The following is a 27865-nucleotide window of genomic DNA, read 5'->3' as shown; positions in this document are numbered from 1 at the left end:
TAATAAACTGTTGTGTTTGCTATCCAAACCAGAAGAGATTACAGCATAAAAACTGGTGCGATACAAACCAAAATGGGTTCAACAATAGCCTGAAGTACTAATTCTGCCTTCAGTGGAAGATAGACATCCCACAAGAAAAGCTGGACTGCTTGTTGCATTAAAGTTACCTTTCAGCTAACCTAACCATGGTAAAAACGTTTTCACGTGACCACCTTGCCCACACACCGATGCTAGTCATGAGAGGTTGGGGTGGGTGATAAAATGCCATGTAAGATTTTGGACTGTGAGTGTTTATCATTAAGCAAACACTGGCTCATCTGTGAAGTTAAAAGAGGGGTTTGATCTTTCTTTTGAAGGTCTTTTAATCATGATGGAAAAATTATATTTATACTGTAGAAGTTTTAAAAGACATGGTGAAGATGATAGTAACAATTAAGAAGTCCTGTGTCAGGAACCCTGAAAATATGCTTGGAATAGAAATTTTGGTAATCTAAAAATAAGGAATTTTTATTTTTTAATTTAATTAAATTAAAAAATTAATTTTTAATTTAATTAGGTATTGTACCATATAAAAGTTTCATATTAAGGAAAAGGAGAAAATATATTGTGCAACAATACTCCATTAGTGTTCAGAGGAAAAAATACAAACCAAAAGACTATAATTAACTCTTGCACATCATTATATTATAACTTATATTACATATAAGTAATCCAGTGGAATTTAAAAAATAGTTTTGTAAGTAAAAGAAATGGAACGGAAATACCCTAATATTAAAAATATTCCAGACAACCAATGAATTTGGGATAAAAAATGTGCAGTGCAAAAAAATAAGTACCTGATTTTAAAGCTTAATTTTAAGGCAAGTGTATTCAGCCCCTACTGAATGTCACAAGAGAAATATTTCTAGAGGTGAAAAACATTAGGAAAGATAGGAAATTGCAGTCTGAACTGAGGGTTGACACAAATAGTAAAATGGAAAGTCCTTCACTGGTGGGTCTGAAAGTACAAACCCTCTTACTTGCTTTTGTTTGACAGAAGTATTATTCTTCTGGGAAACCTTAATGTTCATAAACCTTTTTGTCTGTGCTGCTGAATTTTAGCTTTGCAACAACAAAAAGCACAAGCTACTCAAATGTGATAATAGAATCCATCTTAAAATGTAATTTTGTTTAGTTTAATTTTTAAAATACAAGCTTTTTTTTGAATTACCAAAAGGGAACTGAAAGAGACGGATATCATTATGCTAAATTGTTGTCTGCTTTCCAGTTTTGTTCCATGCTAAATTATTCCCTTGACAAACAGGATAGAAAGTATTTGTACTTCAGACATTTTATGATTAATCAGCCTCTCTGTTTGTGTCTGGGTTAGTAAAAACAGAGCTACTGTTGGAGGGTGGAAATAATTGTGTTGGCTTATGCCTGCAGTCAATGCTCCTACCTCTGTTGGGTACATTTTTTCCAATGTGTATTAAATACTGTACAGAAAGTATAAAGGTGATTGAGGAAATGGCTGCTAAAGGGGCGTTTACTCAAAGCCCTTCACTTAACACTTTATACAGTTCGGTAGCAGAGGTGCCTTGGTACTGTTAGTCATTAGTTGTTCATGTTAGGTGCCCAAGATTCATTTTTGATGGTGACAGATTCTCAGAAGGTGTTTGTTACTGCTGGCCCCAGGGATGGGGACTGGTTAGTCTGGTGCCCCTCACTGCTAAGAGTCAGGTCCGTGTGATTTTTTTAATTGGCTTTATGGTCCAGCCAATAGAGCAATTTCTTTGAAGAGCTTTTGAACAAGAGCTTTTGAACACAATTCACCAGCTACTTTGAAAAGATTACCACTGAAGGTAATCAGGAGCACTGTGCATCTCTGAGGACATCTGAAGGTCAGACTTAGCTAAGAGAAGAAGCTGAGCTGCTGCCATCCACACTTTCCCCAGTGTATCTGGGTTGGGTGGAAAACAGGGCCAGTGCTGGTGATCAAAGTGGAGAGGTGCACACCATGAACACTGTCTTTGTTCCTTGACCCCATTTATCAAAGAGGAGGGTACTTATTAGCACAGAAGTGAGAAGGGAGTGTTGCTGGCCTTGAAAGTCTGAATTTTTATTTATCTGAATTATCTGAATTTTTGCATGGGAATAGATGGAGAGAAGAAAAGGTTTCTCCCAACACAGCCGTATCCACTGGCTCTTTTCATAATTTCCTTCACACAATCAATTTGCATTCTTTACAAGTGGTGTCTTGCTTCTGTTTTTTCTCTTCCAAGAGGAAATGAAAGTAAATGACTCAATTTCTTGTATGACTTCGGCATCTTCATAAGAAACAGAAGATTTTCTGCTGAAGATGGTCTTGAATACAAGCATTTACATGGTTTAGAATAGGAGAGGCAGATTTTTTTGACTGATACCTGAAATTGTGCATGCAGCTTTATAGTGTATGTTCTTAGTTATGTGTACAAGTGATGATTTGTTCAGATAAAGTTGCTCAGTTTACCCAGGCAAATGCTATACCATGAGCAAGTGCAATCATATGTAGAGATCAGTGTAGAAAAACAAAGTAAAAAGTCACCATGAAATAACCATGATGATTTATTAATTAATATTAATGTAATAATGTAAAATACTTGCTCAGTTTTCTTGAATACCTGCGAAAAAGGTATTTCCATATGTAGGACAATTCAGCAGGAAAGAGGTGCTTTCTGGTCATTAGTCTAAGGACAAATAAGGAAAAACTATTCTAGTTCCCGGTCACTATGGATCAACAGAGACTCATGGTGCTTTACTGCATTGTTTTACAGATCGTTGTTGGGTTTAGCTTGGATTAATTCCCTGATGTGGTTCACAGTGCAGCTTGTCTTATCAGCTCATACCAGCATGGCTGAGTGAGCCAGTTTGCAGTGCTGGAGGGTGCTGGAAGGGGTGAGGACTCCTGTCGTCATCCTGGATGCTGGGCAGCCTGGACAACCATTTGTTTCATAAACTAATTCCACGTGATTAGCGCTTTATCAGGCAAATTCACAGATTCTATAGCTTTCACCAGGTTGTTGAACTGTTGGTGAAATAAAATAGCAGGCAGCCCTCCTAGAGATAGAAGTTGTGTCAGTCCTTCTCCACTGCCCTTCAGTACATAGCTGGTGACATTGTGGTCCTGCAGCTTTTGTCTCCTCATAATAGCAGAAATGCATCCTAAAAAGCAATTGGTTGTCTTGTTGGATGGGTTCTAAATCCCACTTCCCTTTTCCTTCCCCATCCCCATAGCACTCGCCTCTAAGGGCCCTGGTTATATCTTTATATGCTCTTCTTTATTAGTTTTAATCTAATCTACCTCGCTTACATCATTCTCCTCTCTTCCTGCCAGGAAGTCATGCTGAAGGGAGCTCCCCTGGTCCCCCGAGAGTTGTCTCGGGGAGATATCTTGCGCTGTTGAAGGCCCAGTTTTATGCTTTGTGGAATGCAGATGGTCTAGACGTAAATTGCATTTTGTCTTTCAACATAAAGCACTGCATTTTTAACACATGCCTCCAATAAAGACAGCAAATGGAGAGCCAATGGTTCCTGAAGGCAGCTATTCAAGTTGTCTTGGAGTTTTATAGTGCCTCAAAATGGCATGTTTATGTCCCCCTTGGGAACATAGCTTCTAGGATATGGGGTTGCTCTAAAGCAATACCACAGTACTGTCAATGTGCTAGTTTAAGTCCTTGCTGTATTTTTTCACACTTTATTCTTTTTAAGTAGTTGTTGGTTATGCTGCTCCACAAGGGACTATTACTTCAACACAATAGTTAGACTTATTTTGCTCCGTGACTACATAGCCTAGCCTCTGCTATTTTTTGATTATCAATTGATATCAATTGTCAATTTTTTGATAGATTATTTTTTGCCCATAAATTGCCCCAATCTCTGTCTGGATGAAATGTGAAATTAAATTTTAGAATTGCAAACAGTTCGTATTTTTAATTGGTTATACAAAGCTTCCTTAAACGTGCTGAAGACTTTTAAAAAAACAAAGGCATTTTGATAAACTTAAATGCAGGTTTTTCCAGTTAATAATAGAACTGACAGATCATACTGTCCCAAAAACTTCACTAGACTAGACTTCATCTATTGCAATCTAGTTTTTCTCTGTAAATTGGAAATTAGTTCTCTGTATCTAACAACTAAAGATTTTCTCAGCTTTGAGTAAACTAGCCTTTGAATTGAACTAAATGAATAAACTGACTTAAATAAAATGTTCTCCCTGCACCTGCAGAAGAAGCTGCAGCTGCCAAAAGAGGAAAGCTTCAAAAAACTTGGATCCCTAGGATTTAGCCAGTCATTTCTGCCAGTTCAGTACTTTGATGTTCTTTGAATGTTCAGCACCAAATGCACAGTAGTGGGGGTTATTAAATAAGTACACCCTTTAAAAAAAAAAAAATCTCAATTTGGAATCTTAATAAGGAAAAATTCCAGCTTAAATAAAACTGTTGGTGGAGACAGTTTTTAACACCTGCTCTTTATTCATCCTTTTGTCTCTGAAATCAGCACTGGCTTTCCACGTGACTGTCATTGCAGGTGATGGAGGTCAGCTGCCAGCAGAGAGAGGTATTAATTTAAAAAGGTAAACCAGGGAGGGGAGCATCATTTCACTAAGGATAGAGGGTGTTCATCTGAGGTTTCTGGAACAATTTAAGGAAGCAGCTGAGTTACAGTCATATGCAACTCACTGAAAACAGTTACTTCAGCAAAGAAACAGATATGGGCAATAGCATACTTAACTTAGGAAAGGGGGTATAATCTTACTTTCCTAGTGGCACAGTGAAGTGGTGAAGAGAGAAGTGTAAAGGCAGGAAGATGAGATGGTGGTTGAGCCCTGAAAGCACAGACAGAGAACTTCTTGGATGCAGGGGAGGACAGTGCCTGGGGCTAGGGATTGCAGGAGGCAACAATGACCCATGCAGGAACTCACCCTGGTTTTTAACAGCAACCAGGACTGTAGATAAATTCCTGATCCTTCTCATGGAAGGAGGGTAGCCGTCAGAGACCTGGATCATCAGTAATGGGCTGGTGGGTGTTCTCAGATCGTGAGGGGAGGAGGAGGGAGCTGTTCAATACAAAGTCCTCTTCACTTTATTCTGCTTGAAAATGACAAAAGGTTGTGATAATTTCCAGAAAAATCTTAGGCAGTTAGAAAACAGGTTACAGAACTTCACTGTGAACAAATGCAAAGCAGCAAGCACTGGAAAGAGTAGGTAACTTTCTCTTTGTCCTGTATCCAATTAAAATTACATTTGCTTAGTTTTTTTGCAAGTAAGAGATTAGCTGTATGTTTTAAGCCTGGACAGCAGTTGTCAGATAAATGAATTTAATATTAGCATCTCTTCAAGGGTGTTATTTTGTTTAAATTGAGATTGACACTTACAAATGAAATCATCCTCCTCTTTATTATGTTCAGCTCTTGTCATAAATTAATAGAAAAGGTAGAGAAATGAAGCAATGGGAATATCTGGAAGATCATATAACGAACCAGGATTATCTGGAGAAGTTTGGAAAAAAATTGGAAGAAACAAAAAAGTCTAAAACATGAGGTTTTGTATCAAAAATGTTGTTCAGAATGCTTATTTGCCTATAATATGGGAATCCTGAAATTAAAATGACAGTTTAAATGCTGTCAATGGAGATGTCATTTCAGGTATGGCTTTTATGTTCATTTTCTAATGTGAACCCAGGAGACACACAGAGTTGCATGGTACACATATGCACTTTTGCATACCTTGATGAAGGTATGTGCCCTGGAAGGTCCACCCATGGCTGGAAGAGATGATTCTGCAAAGGCAGGATCTAATGTTAAATTCCTTTCTCATGCTTTTGCCCAAGCAGATTTTGCAGGATTATATCGCAAAGTCACGTTGCAAGGAACACATTTCAGCTGGTCAGGTGTCACATTTTTAAAGATAGCACCCTTTCAGAGAAAAAAAAATCTTAAATACCAGAATGAAATAAAAAAAACAGAGTTAAATTATATCTGAGATACAGAAAATATATTCTTTTGGTAGTGATGATGTGGTAGAAATAGAAACAGAAGTGCCATATTTCACAGTTGGACACTTCAAAGAATACTCCTCTCCCAGTAATCCTCTGATCTGCTTCATGTCACAGGTCACCTAAACAGTATTTACAAACCTCCTGGATGGAGCACTCATTCAGTATTTAAGGTGTCGCAACTTTTTTTGACATCAAAAGTTCAAGTGCACAGATATTTCCCTGAGAATGTTATATTAGAGTTAATTTTTATGTAGACTTACGTTTATGAATATGTCTCAAGACCAATATAAAACTTGCCTGGAGAGGGGAAAAAGTTTTCTTCTGACAGCTGTGTGATGAGGTTAGTCAGCATCTGCTAGTTAGCTGGGTGCTACTTCGAACATGCTCGAAAAGGTGAGGACCAAACCAGGAGTCAAAAGGCTTGACTTAACATTTGTGTCACTGAGAGACTGGCGCGAACTCTTGAGTTCCTGTTATGTCTGAATGTAAATATTAATATTCTCTTCCAAAGTGCTTTGCTGCCTTGAAGAATAAAATGCGACAATAGTAATTCCGGCAATAATTTTGAGTGTGGGCTGGCCTCGGATATAAAGTCTTGCTTTTGACACCAAACTCATTCTGGGAGGCTGGCATTTACTGTGTGGTGTTTGGGCAGTGATGGATTCAGCTCTCTCAGGCAGGCATTGTCCTTGGTACTAGGTGGCCTTTCTGAATCCTCCAAGTCATGAGGGTTTGGGAATTTTGTACTGATCACGTAGCTGCTAGTTGCTTCAGTTAGGTGGATCCCATTTTCTCTTTCCACAGAGTAAGCTTACTTTTTACTGTCTCATTACTCCAAGCAAATGACAGCATAAGCTGATTACTGCAAGTGCCCATGCTATGTCTTGCCAACCCTTGCAGTAGAAAAGCTGTTCTGTGAACCTCAGGTGTTAGGCATGTTGACAGGCATTTGAAGATACTTTTTTCATGCTTTTTTTCCTGTTTTGTTTTTTACAAGAAAGGAGAGCGTATTCAAAATATTTCTACAGCACCAAGGTTAAAGGACCAAGTTCCTAGGGTCATAGCCCTGAGTATTTTTCTCTTGCCAAGGTAGGAATGCCTAGTTGATTTGTCCATTAATGATTTGTAGGAAGAAGGATATTTTTTTCAAATCTGTTTAATTAAGATGCCTCTTCAGTTCTCCCTGTCCTTCATTTCAATAGGTTTTCAGAGGCTTTCAAGCCAGAACTAGACAGGGCTCTATTTCAAGTGCACTGTAAAGAGCTGATAATATAGCCTCTGTGGCTGGGGCATAGAATCTTCCTTATATAGCTTTTCTGAACAGGATACGCTTGTTCTGCAACAGATCTTGCGTTGTTTATTCCTGATAACCATTCTCAAGTCAGTATAAATGACACTTCCAGATAACTTTCTTCCTCCCTGATTACAATCTGGTAGTTTATACCACTTTCCAGAAGTGTGTATTTCTGTTTAGTTTTTTAGGGTGCATTTAGTATTTAGCATAGCCAAAGTAGTAATTCTTTCAGTATCTGCCAGCTAGATCAGTTTTGAGAAGAGTCTCTTCAAAGCAATGTCTGTTTAGAACTGACTTATTTATGTGCAGTTTCTATTTCAACAACAAAGGAGCCAAAGAAACGGAGCATCAGTTCCTGGTGCCTAAGAAAGAGGCCTGAGAAAGGTCTCAGAAAACAGGTATGATTTAGAAAGTAATTTGCAAGAACTCTGTGCTCTGAATAGCTGTGTACTTGTGCACATTTCAGATATTATTTTTAAGGCTTTGGTTTTTGAATGAAGCACTGATGTATGTGGAGGTGACAGCGGGTCATGCTGAAAAGGAAGTGATCAGGATCCAGGGAGATTACTTGCAAAACTCTTCCAAGGATGGTGCTCACGACAGCTGTAGGGTCCCATGAATAGCTGTAGCATATTAGAGGTGTTCTCATGTAGGTAGATGGTAAAACAAAGTTGTCACTACAGGGAAATGTGGGCTGTCATGCAGAAAGAAACTGGACAACATCAAAGCCTAATAGAAATGGTGCAGAATTTTATGGTCAAAATATATGCTGAGACTAATGATGAGATTTTCATGGCTGAAAAGAGTCACTGTGGTATATACTGAGGGATCACAGACAGTTGATCCTGAACTATAGCCTGTTGCTTGTGCATTTCAAGGCAGAAAATTACAGGCAGGCAGACGTGGCATTAATGCTGCTGAATTGGGTCTAGGAGATTGCCCACATGCATGAAAAGTTGACTGTAGCTGAAACAAGAAGAGAGCTTGTTGAATGCCAAGGAAGGAGTTGTTGGGTGCTAAAGAAGCATATGCATTGTACAGGATGGAGAAGAAATCTTAGTAAGAATAGAGAGCGAAGCAGGAGTATCTTAGGTGGTGGCACTAGCTAGTTTGGATTATATAGCATGGCAAAACAAAGGCAAAGAGAGGAGATGGTTGCTCTCTGTAAATATGCTTGGGAGGCAAAACCCAGGCAAACAGTGGTGTTGGCTGCATCTACCAGAGAATAATACTGGTGTAAAAACAAATAACATAAACCTGATCATTAATAATGAAGGAAACCAGTAAAAAGTTTCTAAATATGGAGCAGCACAATTTTATGAAGGTCAGAGGGAGCAAAAATACCCCTCTTACAGCCTGTTCTCCAGAGCTCAATAAATAGGTAGGACTTTACAATATGGTTGACTACAAAAACAAGAAAGGAATAACAACAAAGGACTGATGATTGTCAAGAAAGACTTTTTCAGTCCTTTCTATTCCTAAGTTGGCTAATAGATATCAGAAAGCTAAACGCAAAGTATTTAGAGGTTTAGAAGAGTTATAACAACTCTCCTGTCATCTCTTTCAAGCATTTTAAAGTACTTTGATTTGTTTTCTTTTCTGAAATTGCAGTGAAAGGGAAAGATTTTGCCATACTTGTAGGAGAAAATATGTTGTTGGATCTGATAGCCCAAGAGAGGCAAGGCTGCTGCAGCTCCATGTCCACAGGTCCAACCTTTAGCAAGGCTGAAGATGTATTCCCAGCAGCTATATGCACACACAGCATATGTATATATAAATCCATTCCCTTGAGTCCTCAATTTAGGTTCCCCACCCAACATTGTGCCCCTGTGCTCCTCTGGACTTGTGCAGGTGGGCCTTTGATGGGCTGGTGGCTCCAGTGATGGGCTTAGGAGTAGCTGGGCAGAGTATTATTTGAGCTTCTTTTCCTGCTCCTTTCTGGATGTGCAAATGAGGTTTTGTCATGTAACCTAACAGTACCAAACTCAGTTTTGAATGTGATTTAAAGGTGAGCAGCTCTAGGAGAGAGAGGGATCTCAGTTTTGTAGCAACACACTATGCATCCATGCTTACAGAATGACAGGACTGCACAGAAATAAAACCTCTAATTGGACAGAGGAGAGCTGGAGAAAGTAAAGACCAAAATATAGTATGGATGATGTATTTCAAAAGGGGGAACTGCTCAGAACACAAACATGGGAAACATTGAACTTGACTATATTTTCCCAGTAGGCTGGCAAAAAAAGTATAAAAGAAAGAATGCAGCATGGAAATTCTGGATGTTGACAAGTATCTTTGTCAGAAGACATTGGGAAAAAAAAAATGCAGACATTCTCATCTGGGTCTGCCTTTATGATACATAGAAATACTCTGTCCATTTTGAGCTTTTAGGTAAATGGTTTAAATTATTACTTAAAATAGTAATTCCCAGCAAAGTAGATCATTCTCATCTCCCGTTTTTGCTTATCAGAGCTTTCCATTTAAATTGACATACACACATGGACATTCTTGGGGTACTTTTCTGTAGTTAGAACTAGCTCTTTCCTAGGTATCAGAGAAGAGGTTTTCTATGTACATTTTTTGACACAGACCCAGCTTTAATATATCTGTGGGAACTGTTTACATTAAAAAATTGCTGTCCAGGTACCTGTAATTAAACTTATGCTGAGTTTTTGAATAGCAGTTGTGTTCACCAGTAGAGTCCAAACCAGTTTCAAACAAGTAATGGAGATCTTCTCACATCCCCTTCCCATTCCCTGGAAATTCAGAGGCAGTTCCATGCCCTCTGCCAGAGGCACAGAGAAGAAGGAGTCCTGGAGTCCTCTCATCACTTCTGGGCTTAGACCCAATCTGAGGAATTCCTGCTTCCCAGCCCTGCTAGCATCAGTCATGGTACTGGAAAATGCATCATGACTCAAGTTCGTGCTTCAGTTGATCCTGCCTGATAAGTGCTCCATTTGAATGTTTCTGCTCAACAAAATATTTCTAAACAGCACAGTGTTGGTAATGTAATCATCTTAAAAACTTCTCTAGATCCTTAGTAGGTATACTGAAGGCAGGGGAAACTACAGGGGACACTTCATTTTCCAAATTGTTCAAGCAAAGTTTATTCATTTGAGCCCCTCCAGGATGCCTGTGTGTACATTCCTCTGTTTGTCTTTCCATCCAAGTAGAGTGCTTTAGTAAAGTTGCTTGAGTGACATTACTGTCACAGGAGAAGAATTGAGTAGAATCATAGAATCACAGAATGGTTTGGATTGGAAGGGACCTTCAAAGATCATCTAGTCCGTCTAGACATCTGTCACAAGATCAGGTTGTTGAAAACCGAATTCAACCTGAACTTTAACTCTTCCAGTGACGGTGCATCCCCATCTTCTCTGGGCAGCAGTGTCTCACCACTCTTATTGTAAAAAAAATTCTTCCATATATCCAATCTAAATCTACTCTCTTTTAGTTTAAACTGAGTAGCAATGCTTCCAGCTTTTCAGAACACCTACCTCACTTCCCTGCAGGAAAAAGGCAGTTACTCTTAGCTCATTCGAAACACTCAGGTGATGAGAGCATTTGCCTTATGAAACCCTGCTCCACTCTCCTCCCCTCAACTATTAATTTTATTAAAATAATGCATTTGAACAATTCAAAGCTTTTATTATTTGATGTCTACCAAAAATTACTGTCAGAGATTCTCTTTGAAAAAACATTTTGAATCAAGATAAGGGGCTCCTATTTTGTACTGCTAACAAAATTCTTGTATTTTTCAAATCTTCATCACAAATGCGGTAAAAAACTACACCTTTAAGGCAGTCAGAACAGGATCCACTTTAATAGGGGCACATTCCCTACCAGCACATATAGATTCTCCTGTTTATGTGTTGCTTTCAAACAAAAAGGCAAATTAAGTGTTCTTAGTCTTTACAACATCATTACATGTCGGGAATATATAGATTCAACCAAAGATTTATAGTACTTCAGCAATAGCTAGAAGCTCTCATTATAATGCACTCCAGAAATGTTCAGATTGGTTGAGAAGTGAGATGAACCAAATTAATTAGTCTGCAGGATTGTTGCAAAGTCTGCCAAGCGTGCTCTATCCACCTCCATCTTCATGGCTCTGGCTCCAGCAAGGATGGTGTGGCTCAGCCTCCCTTTAAGAATGGGTGCTTGGAGTCTGCCTGACTGCCAAGATCTGTGTAGTTGGGACTTCCCTTCTTAAGGACTTAACAAATTGAAGACTTAACAAGTACAATGTGGAGTAGACCAAGAGAATAAGCTGGGGCAATAGGAGGGAGTCTCAGCACTCCCTGGTGCCATCCTTTTTCCCACCAAAGCAGTAGCTGTGCACCAATAACTATGCAGTGCGTTTATGTTGTGCATGCAGAATAGGCCTGGCACATCTCCAGCACACTGGATTCTCTGTGGATGGGCTGCATGGCACATGTTGCTATATAGACTGGTGTGTAGCTGAGGTTTCTTTTACTGAAATGTGGGAGCCATGTGTGCACGTGCCTGGATTACGTGCCATGACTGTGCAACATCATCTAGCCAGGTCTGCTTGAACCATCCATCCAGTGTGATGATCCTGTGCCACACAAAATGGGTTTTTTACGTGTTGGAGTAGGTAAAGGGAGTGACTCCCTTTTGCACATCAAAGCAATGAGATTTGGGAACCCCAAGACTAAAAGATTTAGTAAGTATAAGTCTTTGGCATTTTTTTCCTCAAACTAATATTGTCTAAGGTCATAGCTAGTCTTGGCTACACATCTGTCTTTAAACTTCTGTAAGGAAGCATGGCTATTGTAAATGTAAATGTCTTTAAAACTTCCATTTAATGGATAATTCCACAAATCTAAAGTATTTTTAAATTGATTCTCCACATACTTAACTTCTAAGGGCACTGGAATAAAGAGACTTTGCAAAGCAACGTCTGAAACGTAGCTGTTAGAATTGTGAGCAGCTGTGTATGGGAATCACACAATGCACATAATGTACTGTGACAGCAGGGGAGGTGGTTTTGCAGAGAATTTATGCATTTTTTAACTTTCAAGGTCACTTAGGACACTGCTGTGCAAATCAGCCCTCAAAATTATAAAACAGAAGAAACTAATAAGTGTTTTTATGAATGCAGAAGTTAATAATAAGAGTGACTGCAATAACATTTATGTGAGCAAGAATTAAAGATCATAAAAGCATTTTTACGTGAAAGAGATAAAAATTCTGATTAAAATGTAATAGAATTTAAGCCCACTGGAAGCTCAGATTAGGGTTTTTTTGAACTGAAACAATGCATAGCTTTCACTGAGGTTAAAACCTTCATTCAATTGCAGGTATGTTTTGTTTTAATTCTATAACCACAGAAAATATTCATCCATTTTCTTTCTGCTTTAAAAAAGACATATTTCAGCTTTATGAAGTAGATGTTCTCTGCAGAATGGGTGCTGATGAGAAACATGCACAGAGCAGGAAGTTCAGAAGACAGGGGATGGCAGCCGAGAGCGGCTCCATCTGCTCCGAAAATGCATTGCTGTACAGTGGAGGCCAAAACAACTGACAAGACAAAGTAATTATTTATGGAAAGACTCTGAACTCTGGCTGTTTGTCAAGCTGACTCAAGTAGTCTGCTGCTGGCCCCGATGAGCTAGAAAGTATCTAACATAGATTTGTGCTCTAATAAATGTCAGCTAGAGAGGCGTTACTGAAACAAATTGCTAAAATATTAGGAAAAAAAGGGGAATGTACATGGAACAGTGAAAGAACCTGATTATTAACTTCACTAATAAAGACCGGAGAGCATCAGAACACCTTATTTTCAAAAGGAAAATGAGGAGGGAGCAGTGTGATGTCCCAGTCCTGAAGCCAATGACGGAACTCTCATTGACTGATACAGAGCTAGGGTTTCACCTGCCATGTGCAGGGTTTCACAGTACTTCACCATCCATTCACTTCATCCTACAGGAACCAGGATGGTTCAGGTGTTTGTGAAATAGTTTCCATGTCTGCCTATTCAGTTAAAGTTCCAGTCCCCAGGCCAATGAAAACATTCCCTGTTCTCTTCAAAAATGTGCATCAGCAAGGACACACAGTATCTTTCAGACTAACAAAAAATGATTAGGATGACACTGCTTTTTTTATGCTAACCTCTGTTGAAAGCTGAAATAAGTATGGATAATCTCATAGCCAAGTCAGGTTGTGTGCATTTTTTGTCTGTTGTTTGGGGGTGTCTCCAATCTTGTCATCTTTCTTAAATGTACGAATTATAGCGTGTTAGAAGATTGCCAGAAGGAAGACTTCTTTCCATAGCTGTATAGTATGCATGCTACGTACAGCAACAACTAGAAATTCGTGTGCCTTCCTGCCCAATTGTTCCACTACCTGACTGCAATAGCAAAGAGTAATTTGACGTTGTCTGCAAAAAGTGTCATGATTCTCCAGTTAGTTACAGGCATTTTCCTATTGCAAAAATGTTCTCTAAACACAGGCACTTCTAAAAAAACTATAAACCCAAACCTCCTAGTAGGAAGCCTGTCTAGATTCATTGCTTGGCTGCGTGACACACAGCAAGAAAGGGAGCCACATGTTCCTGTCTGGAAAGTGATCAGTTACATTATTCTAAGCATTAAAATGTGTCCGTATGTGTGCATCTGTACACACAGAGACACGCATACTTCAGATCGTGCTGATAATGACATTTCCAGTCTCAAAATAGAAATAGATTGTGTATGAAATCCTTTATTTATCAGGCATAGAATTTCATTGTGGTCTACCCTTTCGACTTTAAAAATACTATTTTGATGGCAAGAGCAGTCTTACTGCGGTTAAGTGATTCTGTGTATAATCTCTCATTTAGTCTGTTAGTGAATGAAAAAAAGGAGTACAGTGATCTCCTACTTCATTTATAATTTTTTATCTAGTGTAATGTCAGGTTATGTATACCTGTAGTTCTGTATAGAATAATATATCTGTTATAGTCCTGTACACTGGATGTTCTAGAGAGCTGAGAGTCTCATGATAAGTTGTAGTCATGTGACACTGTTATTTATCATATCCCTGTGATAGTCTCAACTGCATGCTGGCCATTAATCTGTTCTCCAAGAATGTCTAACATTACTGTCCCCAGGCAATTTTGCAGTTTCCCTGCATAGAAAGGAGAAAAAAAAAAAACAAAAACCACAAAACCTGCTACAAAACTTTTCTTTCCATCCTATCAAAGGTAGAACTTCCTCCAGAAGTGCTCTCAGTGAGGTCTAAAATGAGCAAGGTTCAGTCTAGAACTAGTGATGATGATGTGGATGCCTCACCATTGGAAGTGGTCAAAGTCAGGTTGGGTGGGGCTTTGAGAAACCTATCTAGTGGAAGATGACCCTGCTTATGGCAGGGGTGTTGGACTAGATGATCTTTGAAGGTTCCTCCCAACCCAAACCATTCTATGGTTCTGTGAAGCAGAACGTTAATAATGTGGGTGATTTTGGAGACCTAGCACTTCAACGGTCAGCAAGGTGGGGGCAACCATATTTCTGATGACCTCAGAAAGCCATACATCGCAGGCACTTCACACTGTAGAGGGCTTTGGCAAAGGTGGTAGATTGTAAAGGAATGAAGCCATCTTTCAGGTGTTGAGGTCTGAGTCTATCACCTTGAGTAGGGACTGTAGATGACGAGGAAGCAGATGAAATAATACACATGGTCTGCAGCTTGACCCAGCCTATTTAGGAGGAACTGGACAAGGCTTTGGGACCTCCCAGAGTTTTGCTGGTGACATTAATAGTGGTTGTAACAACACTGAACCCATGCGAGTCTTTGTCTCTTTGTCAGAAGGTAGCATAGAGGGACCCTCCTAGGACAGAGAACAGAATGGACCATGAAGTCAAGTATCAAGTACAGACTCATGCTGGATCATGCCTTCCCTGCACTTTTCCTGTCATAGTGCTTCTTCCTGTCTGCTTAAAAACAGCCCCTTTGGGGGCTCTGAGCATTAGGTCCAATCTGATGGTGAGCCTTCTGCAGATAGCAGAACCATGCGGCAGTGGCTTCGCTCTGTTGTGCCACGCACTATTGAACAGTGTTTATGGTCATGAAATTGAGCTGCATTTTTCTGTCTCTGATAGGAATTTATTTTTGTAAGTAACAAAAGGAATTTATTTTGTCAATAAATTTATTTACTTTTCCTTCACCTAATTGTAATTTTCAGTGCAGAAGACAAGTCTTGGTTCTGGGAGAGGGAAAAGGGTCAGATATTTTACAAATGAGCAGCCAGTTCCTAAGTTCTGCACTACAAAGGTTATTATGCATTTTTACTGCATTTGATACTCATTACGTTGTATATGATCTGTTCTTTCCATGAGGAATCCTGCAGATGTAAAGGCTCACACTATGGTTGGTTTAATTAGAAATAAAGTGTCAAGAAATTTGGCACCTTTTTTTATTCTTTGTTCAAATAACAAATGTTAAACACATGGACACCAATTAATTCCTGAAGCAATTTAACTGATTTACATGGCATTACAGCAGGGGTCATTTAGTCTATGACATTAATTTCTTTTTTTTTTTTTTTTTTTTTTTTTAAAATTAGCTTCTCTAATTAGTGTTGCCATCTAAAAATCTGTGGTAAAAGAGGAGTAGCCTGGGATCTGGGAAAAGCATCGACATCCATACTTCCATTTGGCAGGTCATTTGCTAGGTGATTTTCTGAATGTTGTTATTTCACTAAGGGCTAGCACTGGAGAGAAGAGAGAGTATTTTTATTAATCCCTCTTTTTTGGGGGGTGGAGAGTGATGACTTTGCAGATTACTGAAGATCCTCTTCTGCAACTAGAGTTCAGTCGTATTCTCGCAAATAGTCAACTGAAGTAGCTTGCTGCTGTGAGTTATTGGCAGTAATGATTGCAGAATTGGGCTCTTAAGTTACAATATTGTCTAAGAATCTGTTTCAAATAGTAGTAAGATCATTAAAATGTTTTCATTGGGATTTCCTTTGTGAAATAGCCATTTCACATGCCTTTGCTGCAAATGTTGATTTGTATGTGTGTCCATACTCATTTCCAAGGTGCAAAATTAGCAAATGACTTGTCGAATGGATCAGTAAAACTATTGTGCTCTGTGAAGAAGTGAATAAACCAGCTATTTTAACCCCAGCCTAGGCTTCCCCTCTCCTGGGCTTCCTAGCGGATCCTTTTGAGATATATCTGTTCACAAAATAAAGCCACGTTTTATGCTTTTCAGTACTTGCTGACTATTTGCCAAGGATTTCTATGAAGTATCTGTGAATATAGCCTGAGACAACATGACACTGCTTCCCCTGTTTCCTGTGCTGAATGTGCAGCCCCAATGATAAACTGTAACACTACTCAAGGTAGGAAGGCTGAGCTGCCAGAAACTATTTATCACTTCACTGGCTTTGTACCATGCACATCCGTCTGAAATTAAATTGGGGTTATAAGAGGAGTTTTCTTTTTGCTTTGGCTTTGCCAGCGATAGTATCTTGCATAAAGATGAACATAGAAGTTCAGTGTTTAGCCCTTAGTTGTTCCCATGCCATGAAAAGAAGATGGAAGTGATACAAAATTTGACTCAAACACCTTCAGTTTTTGACAGCTAGTGCTATGTTTAATCTGCTATTAACTTTGATAAGGTGAATACCTCTCTCTAATGGCAGATTTCAGGATGATGCTTTATGTTCTGATATACAAGGTCAGGTTTCAGCTCAGATTTTGATCCTCTTTGGATATTTGAGGAGTTTTAAAAATATTAGTATCTCCTGTCCCTGCATTCTGTTTGATGTTGCTGTTATGGATAAAAAAGTGGCTTCTCTTTTGTATGTACAACCTCATTTTAGAGATGGTGTATATTCTAAGCTAGAAGTAAAACTTACCTGATATTCTAAGCAAATGTTTCAGTAATTCTGTGCAGTTCAACTCTTTACAAACCCATAAAACCATGTGAAGTTAATCTTAAATGTTTCCTACATTAGAATGAGAGTTTAACTTTTTGTGATGTTTCTCTCTTATTCAGTGTCAAGTACCATGAATCCCATGATACATAGGATAACTGTGTTGTAAAGTGTAAGTATCATCAAAAAGCTCAGCACACACTCAGCAACCTAGCATTTCTCATTTTAGCACATCGAAAGCATTATCAATGCTGGTTGTGTTTTGATGTTAATGGTTGTGCCAGGTGTTGCTTCACCTGAGAATAAACTGAATCAAAGAAACGGTGCTTGATGTGTGGTCACTGTGATCGCAGGTGGCTGATGATACACACCATGCCCTTATGCGTCTTCAAATAATTCACTAATTGTAGTTGTTGCAAAATGCGTCTTTGCTAAGTGATATTCTCAATGATTGTATCATTGCTTTACAGTTTCCATTTCTACTGACTGCAGTTTGCTAAAGTTTTAGCTGTTATTTTTGAACAGTTGGCTCATGTTGATAGGAATATTGGCTGCCTGTCTCATCAGCTCAAGTGGGACAGGGTGCTCAAGTCGACCACCCTGCTGTCTGAAGACAAGGAGCCTGAGAGCAGAGCACACCGCTCGGGAGCAATTACGTGCTGGGTGACCTCCCAGCCGCTCCACACAAAGCATCCCCTTTCCCATGCTTTCTCCAGACCTTGGCAATGGCAGAGAGCTAAATGGATGAGAGGGTGTGGTGGGAGAGGCTGAGTTGAGGCTGAAAGGAGATGAGGAAGGGTTTATTTCTAGACCTTGAGAAGAGTGTATATGTAAGAAGCCTTTACAAATATTCTGCATATGAGCCCAAAGCTTTAAGTGGGGCATATTTTAAATTAATCAAAATATATAATTGAAACCGACTTATTTGTATAACCAAAATTCCATCATGCAATCAAAATTCACTTACTTTTTCTTTAAATTTGTGGCAACAGCAAACTTATGTTCATGCTTTTCTGAGCATGTCAAAAATGCTTAATATATCGCTTGAAAAATGTTAGTGCAATAACTATGTTTTCTTTTTATAACAAAATACAAAAATGCATTATAAAAATGCCACAAAGGGAAATAATTGGTTGCTAGTTCATACTATAGAGACTGACTGACTACACAACACCCTTAAGTAATTAAATCGTTTTAACCACAGATAGCTAGGCCAGAGTCCTTTATGTGATTCCCACCCCAACCCCTGATCAATCATTTCATTTTACTTGATGTTGACCTTGCTGTAAGCTAAGAACACACAGATAATGTGTCAAACCCAACTCTTAGTCTTGTTTTTGCTTTATGAAAGAAAAGAGTTGTTTTTGTTTTAATGTTTGTGCTTAAAGAACTTCAAAACGGTCAGTTACTTCCAGTACTTTAATGTGTTTAGGGTTTCCTTTCATAAAGAAATTGTAATATTAAAGCTGCTCAAGTAAAGGAGATGTTTTCTGATAAAAATCCAGTTCTTATGATTTGTTGTCTGGTTTTACCGTGCATTCTTTCTTCCTTTTGAATTTTGCTCTTACAAGGAAGGGTAGCTAAACAAATACAGTAGCACATAAGCAAATGGAAAACATCTGTTGTTCTTATATAGGAATTTAGTGAGTCAGGTTTTATGAACATCTGAACTCAGCACTTTTGCATATTTGTAGAATTTTAAAATGATTATTGTAAAATATATACTTAAAGAGAATACTGTAAAAAGTGATGAGAGTGTGCTTGCACTTTGGAAATGCCAAAGCTGAACAGGAGTGAAAGGAAGGTCATTTTTTGGTTTTGATTTATTTTTAACGGAAATGATTCAGAACCCCAAGGAAGTAAGAAGAACATACTGGGCCAAAGCATGACTTAGCCTGGTGCCTGTGTCTGGTAGGGCCAGTACAAGGAAATGAAAGACCTGCTCTTTTCAGAGTGATTCTTCCCTTGTATGCCATCCTGTCCTCCAGCAATTGGAGCTGTAAAAGATTTTCTGAGCTAGTGGTAGATCTTTTAATGACAATAGCAGTGTAATGGAGGTGGATATTCTGTGATTTATAATTGGCAAGACTAAAGGATATTTGAAATATATGGGAGCACAAATCTTTTATAGGAAATGGGTAAGTATTATGGCTTAAAGAGAAGGTCACTATAAGGTGATCCTATCCCAAAATTTTTAAAACTATGATGTTCTGATAATGAAGAGAAGTGATTCTACCTAAAATATTAAGAATGCCTTTCTTCATATTTCATCAAGTTGAAAATGACTTCTTAGGCTAGTATGACCTATTTTTCGTATCAGTAATGTCATTGGAAAAGTTCTTGCTGTCTCTCACTCCCCTCAGACCATGAGCTCACCTTCTTTGTTTCTACAGCTTTCTCCTTCTCTGCATTCAGAGCCCCTTCAAAACTTTATTCTGTACAAATCTGGCATTTGACACATATGTAAGTATCATCACATTACCAGAGCTGGATGCCAATATTTTTTTAAGGCGCCTAATGTTCCCACATTTGTATCTCCCCTTCCTGAGAACTACTGCAAATGTTCATTAATTCAGTACCTGTTATGTCATCTTTATTTTTACAGGCTTAAAGACCTTTACTTCTACCCATCTTACTCACCTGTAAATTGCTAAAAATTGGGAATATTTTATGTATTCATGTACCAAAACGCAACTCTTAGTAAAGCTTATTCAAATATTTTTTTCTTGAAAGCTAAGCGGCTTTTTCCCACCAAATACCAATGTCTATTTTCTTGCAGTCACAGTAGCAATGATATGATGTCACAAGTACCATTTTCTGATCTGTAGAAAGGGAAAAAGAGCCTACAGCTTCTGTGTTTTGAGCTAGTAAAGTTTGCAAACTGTGTGAAAATCCAACATCTCCAAAGATACTTTTTTTGGCTCCAAGTGGTGGACATCCATGGTGTTAAAACACTACATGCTGGGCGCCAAAGGCTTATAACATTCAAATTAGTCATTCCTCCTACCTTTAAAGTGTATGTTGAAAAAAGTTGAGACTAAAAACAGTGTCACCTATTAGAACATATTTTGTGCTAACAAAAATACAAAATAAACATGTTAAAATATGCAAATATTTCAGTCTGAATTGTTGAAAAAGGCAGGGCATGGAAAGCTGGGACATAAAGCCTACCATTAGAAATGGTCTTCTGCTACTTTCTACTCTATATTTACAGATGTAATTAAACTGAAAAGAGAGAGGCTGCAGCTTTGCTCACCTACTAAAATGGCAACAGCAATAGGTAGTTTCTGACCTTGGGGCTTGACTTCTAGACAGTTTTTCTTAAATCCCAAAGTACATGCTATTGATGCAGCATAAGTAGTAAGTAATGATGATGAGCTTTCAAGTAAAGAACACAATTTCCATTTGTCTTTGGAGCTGTCATCACAGTATCTGAATGTCTTGATGCTGTTAACCTCTCGGGTGGATGGATACGTCCATCTGGAACAACTGGCAAATTCTTAACAGGAATAAACTGGTGTAGCTCCATCTGTGTTGTTTTAATCCAGCTGAGAATTTGTCCCATAATTTTGGTTACCTCTGTGGGTCTGTGTATGGTCATCATTCTTAGTGAATGCTGCCATCTACCATGACCTAAAAAACCACATTCAGCTCCTTGTTTCAGTTTAAGGGCTCCATTTTTGTTGTTTTTTAAAGAATTAGTGAGATTGAGGATTCTCCTGAGAATCATCTCTTCCTCCTAATGAGAAAACCAGAACTCTTTCCACCCTACCTTGAGAGTTTCTCTAGCAGGAGGAGGTGGCTACCTCTGACTTGAAGTGAAGGGTTTCAGATATCCCACCTGTGTCAGATAAGCATCCTTTTATTCATCCTGCTCCCTGTTGTTATATTTATTGGCAAAAAGGAAAGACTAGCTACTTTGTAGGAATTTTCCATCCTTTGTGTCCATAATTTTGTGCTTCTACCTTACATACATATATATGTATGAAAATCAGTGTCTGTCTGGATTTTTTTCTTTCCCTGACCAAAGCTCTTCATACAAGAAGAAGAAAAAGCCTGTCTTCATCACAAAATTACAAAAATGGAGAATGGAAATACACTGGATGCAATTTTGTGCCGTAGCTCTTAAGTAGAGACAAAGACAAAATGTGATGAGGAGTAACTCCGTTGAATTTAAGTGACATTTGCATCATCTTTCACTTTCCTAGTTGCTGGACTGTTCTGGGGACAAGCGAGTCTTCTGGCATGAGAGGAACAAGCTTGGGCATACCTAATTTAATGCAGCACCCAGAAGCTGCTAAAGAGGGCATAATGGTATTTAGCATTTCTGTGTCAGCTGTTTCTTCTGCCATTTCCTGTATGCCAACAATTGTGAAGAGGTTTTTTGGAGGGGTGTCTTATGGTACCCTGCCACAGTTTTGTACCAGCACGTCTTCCCTGAAGAGGTGAGGAATCCTTGTCAGATTCCTTTATGCCATGTTAGCCATGTATGGCTGTGTGCCATGAATAACGCCAGTGGGGGGAGGAAGATCTCACCCTCTCCTTCATGCCTTTGTTTAAGATGCTGGCCCTATTCAGAGAATCAGTAATACCTTTGGATAGATGCATTAATGATTTCTAGGTGCAGGACTTTGACTCTCTTTTCCAACCTTGCATCTCAAAATTCTGTATAAAGATTAATGGATGCTTTCATTCCTGCTGTATACCTGTGGATATGAAGATCAAGACCATGACACATTCAGGATAACAAAGGGAATGACCATGAAAGCCAGGCTTAGAAACAGTTTCCTGACTCCTGGTCTAATTTCTTGAGCAATGATTGTTTTCTGCTATTCCAAAACCATCTTACATGATCATATCTGCTATCCCATTCTCTTAATATATGAAGAAAGAGTTTAACTGAGTCCTTTCAATGATTTTCCAAGCTCAAGTGGGTCCTCACTGTGGGCAGACAAACTTGAAACACACAAGACAAGTGTTCTTGCTGTACCCCTAGCTTATCAACATGTCAGGTTGGACCAAGAACGTTCTGTAAAAGTTATTCCTTGTTACAACAAATCCCCTAGCTAGATTACAGCATCAACAAATTTTTACCAGGTTTTTATTGCCAAGTTCACTGGGAGCACATCTGGAACTATTAGACATTGCCGTGTCTGGCATATCATATTCCTTTTCCATTTAGGGCAGGTTGGTCATTGTTGGGAGACATCCTAACTGCAATCTGATGTCCTTTCCCACTGATAACATAAAGGAATGGCCGGAGTTTGTTGTTCTCCTCCTTGTTTGACATAGTTAACATCTATAAACTAAACTGAACTAAAGAAGCATAGAATAGAGCTGCATTTGCATACCAATACATCTGTTAGAGAGTTTATTGGGTAAGGCATTTGTATGTGTCCAGAGGGAGAGAGAATCTTGCACCAAAGTCAAGTCCCAGGTCTTGTACACTACTGGAGAGGAGTCTGACAGCACCTTGAAACATCCCTCAGTGCATCTACCAATTCTGGGCAGGATCCTTCCTACCAGATGTTTCTTTGCCCAATTCTTAAAAGTTGTCCATGAGCTCCCCTAAAAGTTCCAAAACTCCTTGTACTGCAAAAGTTTCTCCTAACATTCAGTACCTTAAATCTTCCTTGCAACTTAAGCCCAGCATCAGTGGCCATAGAAAAGTCTGTTAGTTAAAGGGCAGAGTATTTGAAAGAAGAGTATTTGAAAAATGCTCCCCTGTTCCTTCCTGTCTTCTCTGCAGCAGACTAAACAAACCAAGGGCTCTTACTGATTTTGCTAGCACTATGATGATTTTGGGTGCTTTGTTTTAGGCTCTCTTGAAGTTTTCCATGTGTTTCCTCAAGTGCAGTGGTTGCAACAAGGAGCAATACTACAACCGAGTAATCCCTGCAGACCGGAGGACTGGATTATTTCATGTTTCTCTCACGTGATACTTCTGTCTCTAATTCCCAGCACGGAGCTTGCTTCTTCTTCAATGGCATGGCACTGTTTGTAAGCCTGGACTGTTCCTGCACTCCCCTTCATACAGATAGGAGCTATATTTGCCTCCTTCTGGCCTTTTAAAACTTCAGTCATTGCCTGTGCCTCCTCAAAGAAAGCCTGTAATGGGTCTGAGATTAGTTCACTGACTTCTTTAAATTCTCTCAGGTGCAATTCATCTGGCCCAGCCGACATGAAGACATCCCAACTTATCTAGTCTGGTTTTCCTCTAGTCTATCTGTGATCATTTTAACCATCTGATTACATTTTCTTTCTGAGCAAAGGCTGAAGAAAAAACGTATCAAACCCATTAACCTTCTCAGTAATAACTGTGGATAGATTTACTTTGCATTTAATAACAGTATCTTTAATTTTTGTTGTCATCTCTCTGTGATTCCTTCCTTCCTTGCCTCTTTCCCTTTTCCCTCCTTCAAATGTTTTCTTGCCATCCCTCTCAGGGGATATCAAAAGCACCTTTGTGCATTCTGATTTTGCCCCTGTGTGCCTGTATTTCATCTGTAGTGGTCTGAGCTGAGTTGCACTTCCCATGACTTCTTGTCCTGGGAGGGAGTGGATCTGCTATATTTTCTGCTTTATAGGTGAAATTTATGCTTGTGTCTTGTTTTGTGTCTTTTAAGAAACAGTAACTTTTATTTTTTTGAGGCCTTTTTACCTTGTAGTTTTGATTTGGGTGGTCTTGTATACAAAGTTGCTTAGTTTTTCCAGTCTGTTTTCTTAAACATAGATCCTTTCTGTGTTCATGTTCTTCCTCTTCCCTTTCTGAAACAGGTGAACTCAGTCATTTCAAGATTTTTATGAATGTAATTGCCTTCTACAATCTCAGGAAGTTCCCCAATGTTTGTAAAATTTAAATCTCAAAAAGCCCTGCCTCTAATGACTTTTTCTATCACCTGTATTTAAAAAAAAAAAAAACAAACCATGTCTACATTTCAGCAATTTACTGATTGTAGTACAGGACCTAAAGGTAACTTAGCTAATTAAAAATTGGCAACTTAAACCTGAAAATTTATTTTTATATGTCGCATGATCTGTGGAAAACACTACTATAAAATCTCTAAGTGCAAGTTTGTATTATATTCTTAGTACAACCTCAAATACACATTTGATTACAAGATAGTTTAGCATCCCGATGGCTCGTGGTAAAGGCTGCCTGTGTCTGCACAGAGTGTCACAAGTTTCTGAGACAAGAGGGCAAAGTACAGGGTGGAGCTTTAGATTGCACAAACCCCTTCCACAAGTTCAGCTGCTTAACCTGCCTGGTGCATGAGCCAGCCTCAGCAGTAGCCAGGTCTACCTGGCCAAGTCCTTTGCATCATAACCTGTAAAGTCTTGCTGTGATACCGTGCGGCTGACATTGGGAAGGCAAGATGTCTGTGCATGTTCCTGCAAGGGCCTGACATCTATTGCAGTGAGTCAGCCTGAGATGCAAAAGAATTACAGATGTTTGCCAGGAATGCAGACTTGTGGATCTGGGAACACAGGCAGATCCATGCTTTACAGGAAAGCATACTGATAACTGCAGGTAATCAACAACTTGCTAGTAGCAGGGAGCCTGTAGCAGTAGTTCTATAAAGAAGTCTATTGCAGTTGGCTATATAATAATGCTAAGTGTGCAATATAGAGGATACAGGCTGATACAACATTTTGAATGCTGTATTTTAGGTAAGCTTTCTTTGTGTAGACTTCAAGATAAAAGATAAGAAAATACGCTGTTTGATTTATAGTTTTGTTTTGCAATAGAAGATTATGCTACATTACTTGTTTGCATAGGAGAGAGATTATAGGGTTATTTTTAACAGTGCTGATAAATGGATGGTGGCTGGTGGTTCTTGGGATCCTGTCTCTTTCCCTTTTTGTATTCTTCATTCTCTAACCCTTAATGCCTTGCATGTGTTTGCACTATATGTAAGGCTAAGGTGGCAAACATCCACACAAACATGAAGGCTGACTAGCATATAGGTACAGGCTTTAGACGAGCAGTGGTGTAGGCCAGCAGAAGCAGCTTTGGTCTGTATTGCCCTTGGATGCAATGTAGTGGCATCTTATGGACCAGCTTGAATTGCCCCAGATTGTTTTTCTAGGAAACAGTGTAAATGCAGCCACAAAATTAACTGGGTCCTGGATGTGGCCTGAGATTGATCTTCCCTGTGTGACCACAGGGCTGAGCTCAGAGGGGTCCTGAAGACAGTAACAGGGTGCAGAGTGCAGGTAGGGAGCACAGTATGCATGAACCTGTTCCCCTCAGTAGTTCACCCTACCAGGACGAACATCTCAACCTCAGTGCCAGCTTGCTCAACAGTGGTCTTGGATGTCTACCCTTCTTTCAGTTTTAACAGACTGACAATATACAAATCAGGCACTCATCTTTTGTGTTACATTGAGAGTCTTGTCATGTTTGTGCTTTTGCACCTTGTACTCCTGAAATTGCAAACTCTTTGGAGGTGTGCACTCTGTGGACGGTTTGGTATCATCAAGTCTTGGACACATGGATCTGTATTGTTCAGATACAATAATGAAAATATTCCTCCTCCATCCATAAAGAAAAATTTTGCCAATTTTGTTTAAACTTTGTCCCTGCCTAGTAAACTTCTCTGCATTAAGAGAAAATAAAACAACCATTCCCCACTGTGTCTTTGCAGTGTATGTGCTGGCATACTTACTGCCTTGGACAAGCCCTTCTTTCCTTTAGCACAAAGTAAAAATCAACAGGGAAATTTTTCAAATTGCTCTGGCATACATCTTCCAGAGATGAAAAAGGATCTTTATGTTTATTTCTTCTTTGTGTCGTCCAGACACAGCAGCAATTTTCTGACCACAAAACTGGTGTATTCTGATATCTACCCAGTTCTAGGAAAAATGGCACTTCTGCCAGTTGTGCCCATAAAAGTTTCAAACATCTGAGCACCAGAAGAAACTGCAGCTAGGAGTCAATGTTGCATGATAATGCTGGAAATGTTTTTCTGAATTCAGCGAAAGTGTTTGTTCCTGTTCTGAAAATTCTGAAATGAATGAACAAAAACTTGCAGCATGAGGGAGAAGGATTTGCAAGCATATCTGAAGCTATGATGATGTGCGAGTTGGAAAAATGAAAGTTTAATCATTGTATGCTAACCTGAAAAAACTTACTTCGTGGTTACCATGTGCTATTTCATTATAGTGGCTTTTTTTTCTTCTTTTTCTGTGCTTTGAAGAGAAGTTGGGGAAAAGAAGCAAATATATGACAAGCAGCGTATGCAGACTGTAAGGTGGAAGTGGTAAATGAATAAGACCACATTTGGAAGAGACAGATGGTGCTTTTCTTGATCATATGGTAGCACTGGCAGTAGAAATGTTTTGGAGTTAGGGAAGTGGGGAGCCCAGACACGTTTCCTAAATGCAGGATGATTTATTTGTAGGATATGCAGAAATGCAGGGAACAAAAGCATTAAACAGCCCTTGGAGATGTGCATGAACATGATACATTTGCATATGGTTTACTCTGAACTCCTGGCTGTTCACGTGGGATCTTTGGTTGTGTATTCTTCCTTTGGCTGATGATGTCTCCCAGCATCTCTTGTTCCTCATTGTCATTTTCTACTTCTCTGGTACCTCTTTAGCTCTTGCTGCAATGCACCTTCTTCCAGACCCCATATCAGCCAAAATCGTCTTATTTCTGCCCAGGGTTATTTCTGTTCTGGCTGTTTGTTGATTAACCTTCAGTCAGCTAGACATTTGTTCTTGATTAGCAGGTGCAGCCATAGGCCTGATTTGACAAAAGCCTAGACATTGAGCTAGTTTATCATAATGCTAGAAGGCATTAAGATGTCCTCCATCAGGAGGAATGGTGCAGTACAGGCATCTAAAATAGATAAAATCTCATTGTGTGCTCGGGAGGAATTTTAAAGATTATATATATGTATGTGTAATGAAAAGGATGATTTCTAAAAATCAGTTGCTGGAGGAAATAACTTTCTGCAACTTTGTGTTTTTATAATTACTTAAGCAGCAATTCATGTCTGTTACTACTGATAATATAACCACAAAGACTTTCTGAAGAATAGTGTAGCAAGAAAATAATTAAACCTTTTAATTACCATTTGTTTGATTGTGTTGTGTGATTTCTAGGTAACTTTTTCTATTTTTTATTGTAGCTTGAACAGTAAATCTTAAATCCTTTTAACTACTGAACGTCTGAGTACATAAAACAAAATTTTCATAGCAATATATGGAAGATACGTGCTGTGCAAAAAGCCTTCTAGAATATGGGAAACAAATGCTTAAAGATAGTTTAAGAGTAAAAAATAAAATATGATAACAGTTTGCAAGCAAAACCTTTATGAAAATATAAGAAGGTACTTCTGAAAATCCACTTGTCATCTTTTTCATCCTGCAAAGATCATGAAACGAATGGCATTTCACACATTCATGGAAAGAAACAAAGCAGATCTTTCAGTTGACAGGGTGAGAAGAATTTTGCTAAAGCTACAGCAGGAAGTGCAGAATCTACAAACCTGCCAGGATCAGGAGTTTAAACCAGATCTGTTTGAAAATAGTGTAGTCCTGTTTACAGAGATCTTAATTCTAAGATTGAATGTTCAGTGGTTTTGACTTTCACAGCATTAAAAAAATTGTCTCTCAAGATTCACTTTTTCATTGACTGAGGGAGAATATGTTTGGGTTTTTGT

The 27865-nt window shown here is 38.9% G+C and overlaps 1 protein-coding gene across 2 annotated transcripts in view; it reads left to right on the top strand.

Annotated features, from left to right (window-relative positions):
- The window catches only part of SCFD2 (sec1 family domain containing 2), a 239305-nt gene that overhangs the window by 106023 nt on the left and 105417 nt on the right, over nt 1-27865 (top strand). The gene's annotated exons all lie outside the window — the stretch shown is intronic.

This window comes from Athene noctua, chromosome 4, assembly GCF_965140245.1.
Source record: "Athene noctua chromosome 4, bAthNoc1.hap1.1, whole genome shotgun sequence".
Taxonomy (NCBI): Eukaryota; Metazoa; Chordata; class Aves; order Strigiformes; family Strigidae; genus Athene; species Athene noctua.
Note: the sequence above shows the minus strand (reverse complement) of the source record. Positions and strands in the feature narration are given on the sequence as shown.